General features: G+C 38.8%; 1 protein-coding gene and 1 long non-coding RNA gene across 3 annotated transcripts in view; both read right to left on the bottom strand.

The window, feature by feature from the left end:
* Positions 1 to 11,956, bottom strand: part of LOC109400410 (protein bunched, class 2/F/G isoform) — an 864,004-nt gene that overhangs the window by 109,750 nt on the left and 742,298 nt on the right. The window lies entirely within an intron of this gene.
* LOC134285559 (uncharacterized) lies at positions 1,957 to 7,618 on the bottom strand. Its single transcript, XR_009996472.1, has 2 exons — positions 5,845 to 7,618; positions 1,957 to 5,775 (listed from the first exon to the last, which is right to left on the bottom strand). It is a non-coding gene; the product is annotated as an uncharacterized LOC134285559 (long non-coding RNA).

Here is an 11,956-nt window from a genome sequence, read left to right as displayed (position 1 = left end):
ACTTCGCAGGCACTGAAAAACTAAGTTTAGGTTATAGCGTTGTTACAAAACCATATGATACACAGTTTATCAAAATTCCTGTAACAATTTCTCTTATAGTATTGAATTACCTTAGAACTTATGATGCAACTATTACCGTACTATTTATGCATGGTTACCGCTAATGGTGATAAAAAGGCAAGAAAAAGTAAAAACAATATTAAAACAAGTGAGATTACGAGATTGAGAAAAAAATTGTACTTTTACCATTCTTGGATTATAAATCTTATCATAAGGAACAAACCGTGAATCATCATATTATTTTGTGCTTCTTTGCTCATTTTATCAGGCGTTAATGGTGTTAAAATGTGAGCCACTGCCAACAATCCATACTCCTAAAACCTTTTTCATTCTCTGAAGTTCTCCAGTCAATGTCATTTACCTTAAGAAACCCCACAACGAAAATCTCCGTCGCAATAATGATTGTCAGTTCCAATTTTCACGTATCTCCGCGCAACCCTTCCCGCCCAAGCTCCCAACACAATCGCCACTTCCCATTACGATGACAATCACTTCCTTTGCTCCTCGTCGTCTTTAAACCAGACCGTATCTGAACATGAAAAAACACCACCCTCCTAGGAAATGATGTGCATGGAAAGGACACCCGACTAACAACGGAACTCAAACCACCCATTCCGGAAGGGGTGACCAACGTCCACCACCGTCGACTGCTGCTGCCGGTCCCTTGTATCCTTCTGCTTCGCTTCGTTTCACATTTCGGTCCATCCACACCGCTCGTCGCCTGTCTTCTTCCTCTTGTTCCTCACCTCACGCCTCTTTTTCGTTTATTTTGTTATAAAATAAAAATGCACTTTTTCCGCGCCATCCTCTTCCATTATCTGGTGGGAGGGGGTGAGTCCGAGAATGGGGACCGAGTGGCAAACTCGAAGGCTCCCCGAAGGAAAAAATAACCTTTTCCGTTGCGTTTCATCGTTCCCACCACCATCCGCAGCCAACTTTCCACAGGGCATATACTTTTTGCCACGCCACGATACTCCACTCGAGGTGGACTCCGTCGAATCATCGCCTTCTTGAGCAGACCGGTTCAAGGTTCGAGATGAATTTCTAACTATATTGAGAGAAACGATAAAACTTGACATTTGAACGATAAGCATCAGCTTATCGTTTAAATGGTATTAAACTAACGGATAAACGATCAAATTTGAGCAATTTATCGATAGAGCCGTAAATACACCGTAAAAATAAAGCTGATTTCTGACAAGAATCAAACAATCTGTTCGTTTGATTTGTTGTGTCATTCGACAGTTGATCGATAAGATTGATGATCGATCTTATCGATCAACTGTCAACCGACACAAGCTAGCTATCATATCAGTTGATCCCTACCGGAAATTCAGCATCGGTTGCTGCGGCGCGATTGCTTGACAACCATTGACACAAAAACGATAAAGCCTTTTCGTCTGGATCAGTCTAAAGTTGGATCCGTCCAACTCATTCGCACTTCCCAGCCAACCACATATCGTAAATCATTGTGTGGAAAAAATCGTATATTTTCATATATTGAATCAGAATTGTATAATAATATGTATATTTGTTGGCAATGATTGCCTAAAATCGCATTTCATGCAAAATTAAATTTCAATTGCGATCTTATTTCATATAGTCGTCTCCGATCATAAAAGGTGCGAGAAACTATCGGTAGGATCGCAAAGAGTCGGATAGAATCGTGAAAAAAATATACATTCTTAGTGTCAAGCTGCAAGTTCGCTAGCATCGTATATATGATTTCATTGAATCGTGGAAATCGTCGCTTCACATCGTTTATAAATCTGCTAAATCGAGCTTGCTATCTAAAGGTATGATGAAAATCGGTGAAATCGTATACAACTATAACAATGATGTATATTGATCGTTTGTGTCACACTTGCGTCGTATACGAAGTGAATGAAATCGTAGAAATCGTATATGGGTCATTCCACACCAAGTGTACACACCGCGTGTTATCGACCATCACGGATTTTGACCAAATTTTGTTGGAATGTTTGTTTAAATGGAGGAAGAAAAAATCCAAATTTTGGTGCCGATCGGATCACCCCTCGGCCCGTGGCAGCACCCCTCGTCTTTGCCAATACAAGAAAAATCCAAGTTTTCCCTTCCTTTTCTTAATTTATAGCTTTGAAACTATAACATATACACATTTGTGACCTTTGGCGTTTTTGAAGAAAATTGTTGGAGGAATCCAGGAAAAATATTATTTTTTTGGTACAGTGTTGCCAAATATGTTATTTTTTTAATTTTAAAATTTAATAGTTATTTATGTAACAAGTTGCAAAAAGTTGATTTTTTCAGCACGAGTCGTACATTTATCCAACGAGGCTTGCCGAGTTGGATAAATACGAAGAGTGCTGAAAAAATCGAGTTTTGCAACGAGTTCCATACAAAATTTTATGCAATGATTTTTTTCATAATGCAACCCATTTGAGTTGCATAATGTTCATAATGCAACTCAAATGGGTTGCATTATGAACATTATACAACTATTTTTCATTATGCAACTCATTTCAGTTGCATAATGAGCCAGTTCGAAAAAATTGGCCATTATGATACCAAAATGAGTTATATAAAATGTAAATTATGATACTGAATTGCATAAAATCTATTTTTCGTCGAATGAGTATATTTTGATTTCAAAAATTTTGATTCCATCGTGTTTATCAGACATTTTCCAGTCGAAAAAGCTTAACTCCCCGAGGTCTTTTGGGCCGTTCCAGAGATACAGCGTTTTTAAGCTTGAAAACCGGTTTTCTCTAATATATAAAATAAGTCCAATTTACATGTTTCGCTAAGAAAACATTATTCGATGCAATTTAAAGCTGATTTGGGCTGATTTAGACCAAGGAGAATAGAAAACTATGTAAAAATAACAATATGACAGTGTTGCCAGTTTCTCAATTATGGATTTATTAGAATAAATAACAATAGATTGCTAAAGTTTAAAATTTATCTATTATAATCCTTATTTCAATTGAAATTCTACCTATGTAAACATTATGATTGACGAAAGTGTTGCCAGACATTTTAATTTTATTGTAAAAATCTGCATGAGAACTTTTGTATCAAATCAAACTATCAAGCAAGAATCATAAATTCCTTTTTTACAATTTTATTGCAAGTGGCAACACTGAGCCTTGATAGTTTTCGTTTGATGTGCAACATTTTATTCTTAGAACAAACGTTGGACTAAGAGAACATAAGGTTTTTTTTATCTCACAGTCCGCTGCGCTTTTTTGCATCCTTGAGTAATTTAAACTGGCTGTTGGGTAAAAAGAACTTCTACTCTAAGTACTCTGTCTGTATGCGAGTTAATGAAGTTAACTGAACTCACTTTTGGCAACTTTCCTTTCCTCGTACAAGTTCAAAACAATGGATAAACACTAAACAGAAAAAAATGAATAGCAACTTATAAGTTAAGGCATAACATGTCATCCAGAATAGTTTTTCGTAATTCTGAACTTATTTTTAGCATTTTTTTGCTTTTCAGTCCGATTGTGAGATCAAAAACAACCTTATGTTCTCTTACTCCAACTTTCCGATCCGTATGGGATCTTTCTCAAGATCCGATACGAAGCGTCGGAGTATGACAACATAAGGTTGTTTTTGATCTCACAATCGGACTAAAAAGCTAAAAATCCTAAAAATATACCAAGAACAATCGGAATCAATTTACGTAATTCTGCACCATGAATAAATTTCAGTGAACATTTGAATTTACCACTGCCCTTATTAAAGGTTTGTTCGAAGAATAAAATGTTGCACATCAAACGAAAACTATCAAGGCTCAGTGTTGCCAGTAGCAATAAAATTGTAAAAAAGGAATTTATGATTCTTGCTTGATAGTTTGATTTGATACAAAAGTTCTCATGTAGATTTTTACAATAAAATTAAAATGTCTGGCAACACTTTCGTCAACCATAATGTTTACATAGGTAGAATTTCAATTGAAACAAGGATTATAATACATAAATTTTAAACTTTAGCAATCTATTGTTATTTATTCTAATAAATCCATAATTGAGAAACTGGCAACACTGTCATATTATTATTTTTACATAGTTTTCTATTCTCCTTGGTCTAAATCAGCCTAAATCTCCTTTAAATTGCATCGAATAATGTTTTCTTAGCGAAACTTGTAAATTGGACTTATTTTATATATTAGAGAAAACCGGTTTTCAAGCTTAAAAACGCTGTATCTCTGGAACGGCCCAAAAGACTTCGGGGAGTTAAGCTTTTTCGACTGGAAAATGTCTGATAAACACGATGGAATCAAAATTTTTGAAATCAAAATATACTCATTTGACGAAAAATAGATTTTAAATTTTAAAATTAAAAAATAACATATTTGGCAACACTGTACCAAAAAAATAATATTTTTCCTGGATTCCTCCAACAATTTTCTTCGAAAAAGCCAAAGGTCACAAATGTGTATATGTTATAGTTTCAAAGCTATAAATTAAGAAAAGGAAGGGAAAACTAGGATTTTTCTTGTATTGGCAAAGACGAGGGGTGCTGCCACGGGCCGAGGGGTGATCCGATCGGCACCAAAATTTGGATTTTTTCTTCCTCCATTTAAACAAACATTCCAACAAAATTTGGTCAAAATCCGTGATGGTCGATAACACGTTTCCACTTTTTCTCGGTCACTTCATATGGAATGACCCATATTCATTTTTACAGTCGCATATGATTGTTACTGCACTTTTAATAGTCGAATCTCAATCTCGGAAATCGTAAATGGTTTTGTTTACATATTTTTATGATGGAGAAAAAGCAAAAATGGTTCTCATAACAAATTCGTATTTTTGTTGTTGTTGACACATTCCAACCATGGTAGCAATAATTTCACCCACATATATAGGTTTTCAGACTATTTATATATATCAGATGACTTACAATAAGTGATATATAGATTCCAATAACGACGTGAATTCCGGGCCTCTTGCACTTTTGGTGCCACTCAATGCACAACAACTCTCCCACCACAAATCTCGCACCGTATCATGCTAATTTTTATTCGTTTCATGCCATTCACTTTGAACTCACCATTTTCAACTTGGCAATATAGCCTATAGAGATAACGCGCAGTTCTCAATCAGAGGACCTAGGTTCGATTCCCACTGAATACCAATTGTTTTTTTTTTTCTTTTTAAATGGTACTCTCAATTGTAATAAGATCATGCATAATCGTATATTTAGACGGATAAAATCGGCGAAATCGTAGAAATTTTTCAAGAAATCGTAAATCATGTTGGATGGAATCGCAGTAATCGTATATATGTTTCGATATGGCCTCCACTTTAGTATGTATATGCCTGTTTCGTGCATTGAATACTATTTCTTTGGCTCTATATATGTGTGACTATTTCAGTTGCAACTTCGATATAGCAACCAAATTGCTGGCTGGGTTGTTCTGCTCGCCAACGAGTTCCACCAACTGTGGTCTAGGACTTTCAGATTTTTGTTTTTCATTTTCACGACATGACAATTGTTCCCGAGAGGGAAACCAGGTTTTTAGAGCGGCTCAAGTTTTTTGTAGCAACGCTTAAACTGAAATTTATTTACAAAAGAATTCAATTAACACAATTGACAACACAAACTTAATAACTACCAACTTACAATTAAGTGGTTTCCTCTGCCACGACTTCTTTTATCCGATTTACAAATGTGATTGGATTGAACTAAGGGCCGCTACCCTAATTGAAATATGTTGCTTGGATGCTGTTGTTGGGTCATAAATATGTTTGATTATCAGTCCAAATTCACACACTCTCTCCTGCGACTACTTACATAAGGATCCACCGGCACGGTAAGTTTTTTGGTAATTTTCCTTATTTTAGGAATCACCAGACCGGTGTGCGGCTAAGGAGAAATATCCCGGTAAGTATACATATAGTTTTCACTGACTATCTTTCTCTCCAGGTTCTACTTACGAAATCAATGATTATTAAACACAGCACTGCGACTTTGGCAACTTCCAACTACTTTCGACTCCAACTAATTATCACATTCGAAATAAACAAGACAAATCTACAGCTTCAAAACTACTTCGACTGTTTCTAATGCGATGGCGAAACTGCACTTTTTTCCTTGTTTATTTATCGCTTGTTCTACCAGTTTATCACCCAATTTCGTCCCTCTTTACTCTACCACTACCAGCGCGCGAGAACTGTCATGCTGCACTTATGCTGCCGCTAGACTGGTTCATTTTTTAGACCGGCCCAGAAAACTTACTTTATGCGGCGTCGCAACAACAATGATGACGTCGATGATGATCGTGATGATGTTGATGATGGTGGCGAATGGAAATGGGACGGAACTGGTGGTTTTTAGTTTTATTTTTCGCTTATCGTTTCGCGTTCTTCTTCTTCTTCTTTGTCTTTGTAGATGTGGGTACTTAGATTTGGATTCGGACAAACTCTTTGCTAGTTCCTTGTTTTTGCTCGACTAAAAACGAATGGCAACTGTGGATTGACAGGTCCTTAAGATTAGGGAGCAGCACAGGTGCAGGACTTTTGTAAGTGTGAAAATAAAACAAGATTCGAAGTGACTTCCACTGTGCTCAGCTTTCAACTATTCAAACCATGAATAAATCTAGGCTCATTCCGGCCATCAATGACAGATTCACACACCTCAGGTATAAAGCAGTTGGGTGTGATAACTGAGTATTCGGCAGTGCAGAGACATGAGTGAGAAGTTAGCAGTTTAGAGTGAGGAGTGAGCCATGACGAGGTTGCTGTGATGAGTAAGGAGTGAGCAGTGGATAGTGAACAGAGAGAACTAAGAATTGCGAGTCGATTAGTATAACTTTGGAGTAAGTAGTGAGGAGTGAACTGTGATTAGTCTTAAGTGAGCAGTGAGAAATGAGGTGTGCGAAGCAGTGACAAGTGAATACTGAGTATTGAACAGTGAAGAGTGAGGGGTGAGATCTTAGAAAATTTGACTAGGCAGCGAAGAGTGTGAAGTAAAGAGTGAGAAGAGAGAAGTAAGGAGTGAGCAGTGGATTAGTGGGTAGCAAGAAGTGAGAAGAGAAAGGTGAGTAATTAGGATTGCGCAGTAAAGAGTAAGAGATGAGGAGCGGGTGACAAATAACCAGTGAGAATTGAAAGGAAAATAGCAGAAAGAGAATCATATTCATCTTCTTTGTGGCTCTACGTTCCCACTGAAACTTGGCCTGCCTATCTTCAACTTAACGTTCTGTGAGCACTTCCACAGTTATGATTTGAAGGGTTTTCTTTGCCTGCCATTGCATGAACTTGCATATTGTGAGGCAAGCACAATAATACACTATACCAAGGGAAGTCGAGAAAAGCTCCCGACCGGAACGGGAATCGAACCCACCGCTGCCGGATTGAGGATTTAAAGCCTTATCCACAATGCTAACTAGAGTAAGAATTAATGAGGAGGAGTGAAAAGTGAGGAACTCGAAACTTGAGAAGTAAGCAGTGAGCAGTGATAAGTTAAAAACGATGTACGAAGTGTGGCTTCGTGGCCGTGCGGCTAGTGTTACCAAGCATTTAGTCGCATCGTGCTGAGGGGCGTGGGTTCGATTCCCACCGCAGTTGTCAGGAAAAGTTTTTGGCTGTGCCACTGGGCGTTGCATGCTAGTCCGTTGTTTGGTGTCGTGCTTCCTTCAAAGAGCAAATATCTCACTGTAAGCATTGAACGTGTCCGTGTCTTTAAAAAAATGAAACAGTGAGGAGTAAGAAGCACTATTATATCCGATAAGGTAGGCGCACGGGTATGCAATGAAGAATGATAAGTGAGAGCAGTTTAGAGTGAGGAGTGAACAGTGAAAAACTAGATATGATTAGCAAGGGGTGAACAATGAATAATGAAGAGTGAGGAGTAAGTAGTGTCGAGCGATAAGTTTGAAGTAAGTAATGAGCAATGAAGAGAGAGAAGTGAGAACATAGAAAACAAAGCTGAGCAGCGAAGAGTGAGAGGTGAGAAGAGATAAGTAATAAGTGAGTAGTAAAGTAGTAATGAGTGCGAAGAAAAGAGAGATGAGTGTGTAATGAGGATTAAGCAATGAAAAGTGTGGTAGGAAAAGTAGGCGATAAGAAAACAGTGAGCATTGAAAAGTAAAAAGCGAAGAATGTGAATCAGTGGGGAATGAAAAGTGGAGAGCAAAGAGTCAAGAGTGAGAAGAAAGCAGTGAAAAACGATAAATTGAAAACAGAAACATCTGAAAAAAAAAAATTAAAAAGAAATATGTAACTATTGATAGTTACGAATTTGTCAGGAGACCCACATTTACACGCAAAAAGATAAGCAACAAAAACAAAAAAAAACACAAAAATGAACAATAAATCCATAAGTTCCAGTCACCAAAACACCCAAACATAAAAATCATTGTTTGTGGAACGACTTACATTACCAAAGCCAAAGGCAATCCAGGAAAACTAAACGCTCAAGAGCATAGATCTGGTATACAAACCTTATGTGGAATAGAATTCGAATCAAAGTCTTTCGGAAACTAAACTAAAAAACACTCTCATTGGAGTAAGAGCCTGAAAAGATTCTGTGGAGAATCCTGAAAGGATTCTGTGAAGAATCTTGCAAGAACTCTGTGGAGAATCCTGAAAGGACTCAGTAGAGAATCCTGACAGGATTCAGTGGAGAATCCTGACAGGATTCTGTGGAGAATCCTGACAGGATTCTGTAGAGAATTCTCAAAGAATTATGTAGTGAATCCTCAAAGGATTCTGTAGTAAATCCTCAAAGGATTCTGTAGTAAATCCTCAAACGATTCTGTAGTGAATCATCAAACGATTCTGTAGTGAATCCTCAAAGGATTCTGTAGTGAATCCTCAAGGCATTCTGTAGTGGATCCTCAAAGGATCTTGTAGTGAATACTCAAATGATTCTGTAGTGCATCCTGAAAGGATTCTGTAGTGCATCCTAAAAGGATTCTGTAGAGAATCCTCAAAGATTTCTGTAGAGAATCCTCAAAGATTTCTGCGGGGAATCCAGAAAGGATTCTGTAGAGAATCCTCAAAGGATTCTGAGGAGAATCTTCAAAGGATTCTGAGGAGAATCTTCAAAGGGTTCTGAGGATAATCCTCAAAGGATTCTGAGGAGAATCCTCAAAGGATTCTGAGGAGAACCTCAAAGGAATCTGAGGAGAATCCTCAAAGGATTCTGTGGAGAATCCTGAAAGGATTCTGTGGAGAATCCTGAAAGGATTCTGAGGAGAATCCTGAAAAGATTCTGAGGAGAATCCTGGAAGGATTCTGAGGAGAATCCTGAAAGGATTCTGAGGAGAATCCTGAAAGGATTCTGAGGAGAATCCTGAAAGGATTCTGAGGAGAATCCTGAAAGGATTCTGAGGAGAATCCTGAAAGGATTCTGAGGAGAATCCTGAAAGGATTCTGAAGAGAATCCTGAAAGGATTCTGAGGAGAATCCTGAAAGGATTCTGAGGAGAATCCTGAAAGGATTCTGAGGAGAATCCTGAGAGGATTATGAGGAGAATCCTGAAAGGATTCTGAGGAGAATCCTGAAAGGATTCTGAGGAGAATCCTGAGAGGATTCTGAGGAGAATCCTGAAAGGATTCTGAGGAGAATCCTGAAAGGATTCTGAGAAGAATCCTGAAAGGATTCTGAGGAGAATCCTGAAAGGATTCTGAGGAGAATCCTGAAAGGATTCTGAGGAGAATCCTGAAAGGATTCTGAGGAGAATCCTGAAAGGATTCTGAGGAGAATCCTGAAAGGATTCTGAGGAGAATCCTGAAAGGATTCTGAGGAGAATCCTGAAAGGATTCTGAGGAGAATCCTGAAAGGATTCTGAGGAGAATCCTAAAAGGATTCTGAGGAGAATCCTAAAAGGATTCTGAGGAGAATCCTGAAAGGATTCTGAGGAGAATCCTGAAAGGATTCTGAGGAGAATCCTGAAAGGATTCTGAGGAGAATCCTGAAAGGATTCTGAGGAGAATCCTGAAAGGATTCTGAGGAGAATCCTGAAAGGATTCTGAGGAGAATCCTGAAAGGATTCTGAGGAGAATCCTGAAAGGATTCTGAGGAGAATCCTGAAAGGATTCTGAGGAGAATCCTGAAAGGATTCTGTGGAGAATCCTGAAAGGATTCTGTGGAGAATCCTGAAAGGATTCTGTGGAGAATCCTGAAAGGATTCTGTGGAGAATCCTGAAAGGATTCTGTGGAGAATCCTGAAAGGATTCTGTGGAGAATCCTGAAAGGATTCTGTGGAGAATCCTGAAAGGATTCTGTGGAGAATCCTGAAAGGATTCTGAGGAGAATCCTGAAAGGATTCTGAGGAGAATCCTGAAAGGATTCTGAGGAGAATCCTGAAAGGATTCTGAGGAGAATCCTGAAAGGATTCTGAGGAGAATCCTGAAAGGATTCTGAGGAGAATCCTGAAAGGATTCTGAGGAGAATCCTGAAAGGATTCTGAGGAGAATCCTGAAAGGATTCTGAGGAGAATCCTGAAAGGATTCTGAGGAGAATCCTGAAAGGATTCTGAGGAGAATCCTGAAAGGATTCTGAGGAGAATCCTGAAAGGATTCTGAGGAGAATCCTGAAAGGATTCTGAGGAGAATCCTGAAAGGATTCTGAGGAGAATCCTCAAAGGATTCTGAGGAGAATCCTGAAAGGATTATGTGGAGAATCCTGAAAGGATTCTGTGGAGAATCCTGAAAGGATTCTGTGGAGAATCCTGAAAGGATTCTGTGGAGAATCCTGAAAGGATTCTGTGGAGAATCCTGAAAGGATTCTGTGGAGAATCCTGAAAGGATTCTGTGGAGAATCCTGAAAGGATTCTGTGGAGAATCCTGAAAGGATTCTGTGGAGAATCCTGAAAGGATTCTGTGGAGAATCCTGAAAGGATTCTGTGGAGAATCCTGAAAGGATTCTGTGGAGAATCCTGAAAGGATTCTGTGGTCAATCCCGGCAGGTATTCCTCCGTGCTAGAAGGGAATTCCCTGGACCGAAACATAACGGATGGCCCAGAAGTGTAGCAGACAGCGTGACCCTTTACGACCCGACATTTTTTGCTTTCTAAAAAGTTCTGTGACAGGTTGATTGTTGTATCGAGCCCTGAGGAAGGTTCCATACCTGGACCGAAACGTCGGCGATGATCTGAAATCAGTCAACGCAATTTTTTCAGACTGCAAGCCGAAAACCCAAGAAATCAAGCACCCAAATCAGTCGATATTCGTAACCAAAATTCTGTAGAAAATCCTGAAAGGATTCTGTGGAGAATTCTGAAAAAAAATCTGTGGAGAATTCTGAAAAAAAATCTGTGGAGAATCCTGAGAGGATTCTATGGAAAATCCTCAAAGGATTCTGTGGGGGTTCCTCAAAGGATTCTGTGGAGAATCCCTAAAGGATTCTGTGGAGAATCCTCGAAAGATTCTGTGGAGAATCATCAAAGGATTCTGTGGAGAATCCTGAAAGGATTCTGTGGAGTATCACGATTCTGTGGAGAATGCTCAAAGGATTCTGTGGAGAATCCTGAAAGCATTCTGTGGAGAATCCTGAAAATATTCTGTGGAGAATCCTGATACGATTATGTTGAGAATCCTCAAAGGATTCTCTGAAGATTCCTCAAAGGATTCTGTGGAGGATCCTGAAAGGTTTCTGTTGAGAATCATCAAAGGATTCTGTGGAGGATCCTCAAAGGATTCTGTGAAGGATCCTCAAAGGATTCTGTAAAGAATCCTGAAAGGATTCTGTGGAGAATTCTGAAAGGATTCTATGGAGAACCCTGAAAGGATTCTGTGGAGAATCCTGAAAGGATTCTGTGGAGAATCCTGAAAGGATTCTGTGGAGAATCCTGACAGGATTCTGCGGAGAATCCTGAAGGGATGTGGAGAATCCTCGAAAGATTCTGTGGAGAATCATCAAAGGATTCTGTGGAGAATCCTGAAAGGATTATGTGGAGA

The sequence above is a fragment of the Aedes albopictus genome, chromosome 1 (assembly GCF_035046485.1).
Source record: "Aedes albopictus strain Foshan chromosome 1, AalbF5, whole genome shotgun sequence".
In the NCBI taxonomy this organism is placed as follows: domain Eukaryota; kingdom Metazoa; phylum Arthropoda; class Insecta; order Diptera; family Culicidae; genus Aedes; species Aedes albopictus.
Note: the sequence above shows the minus strand (reverse complement) of the source record. Positions and strands in the feature narration are given on the sequence as shown.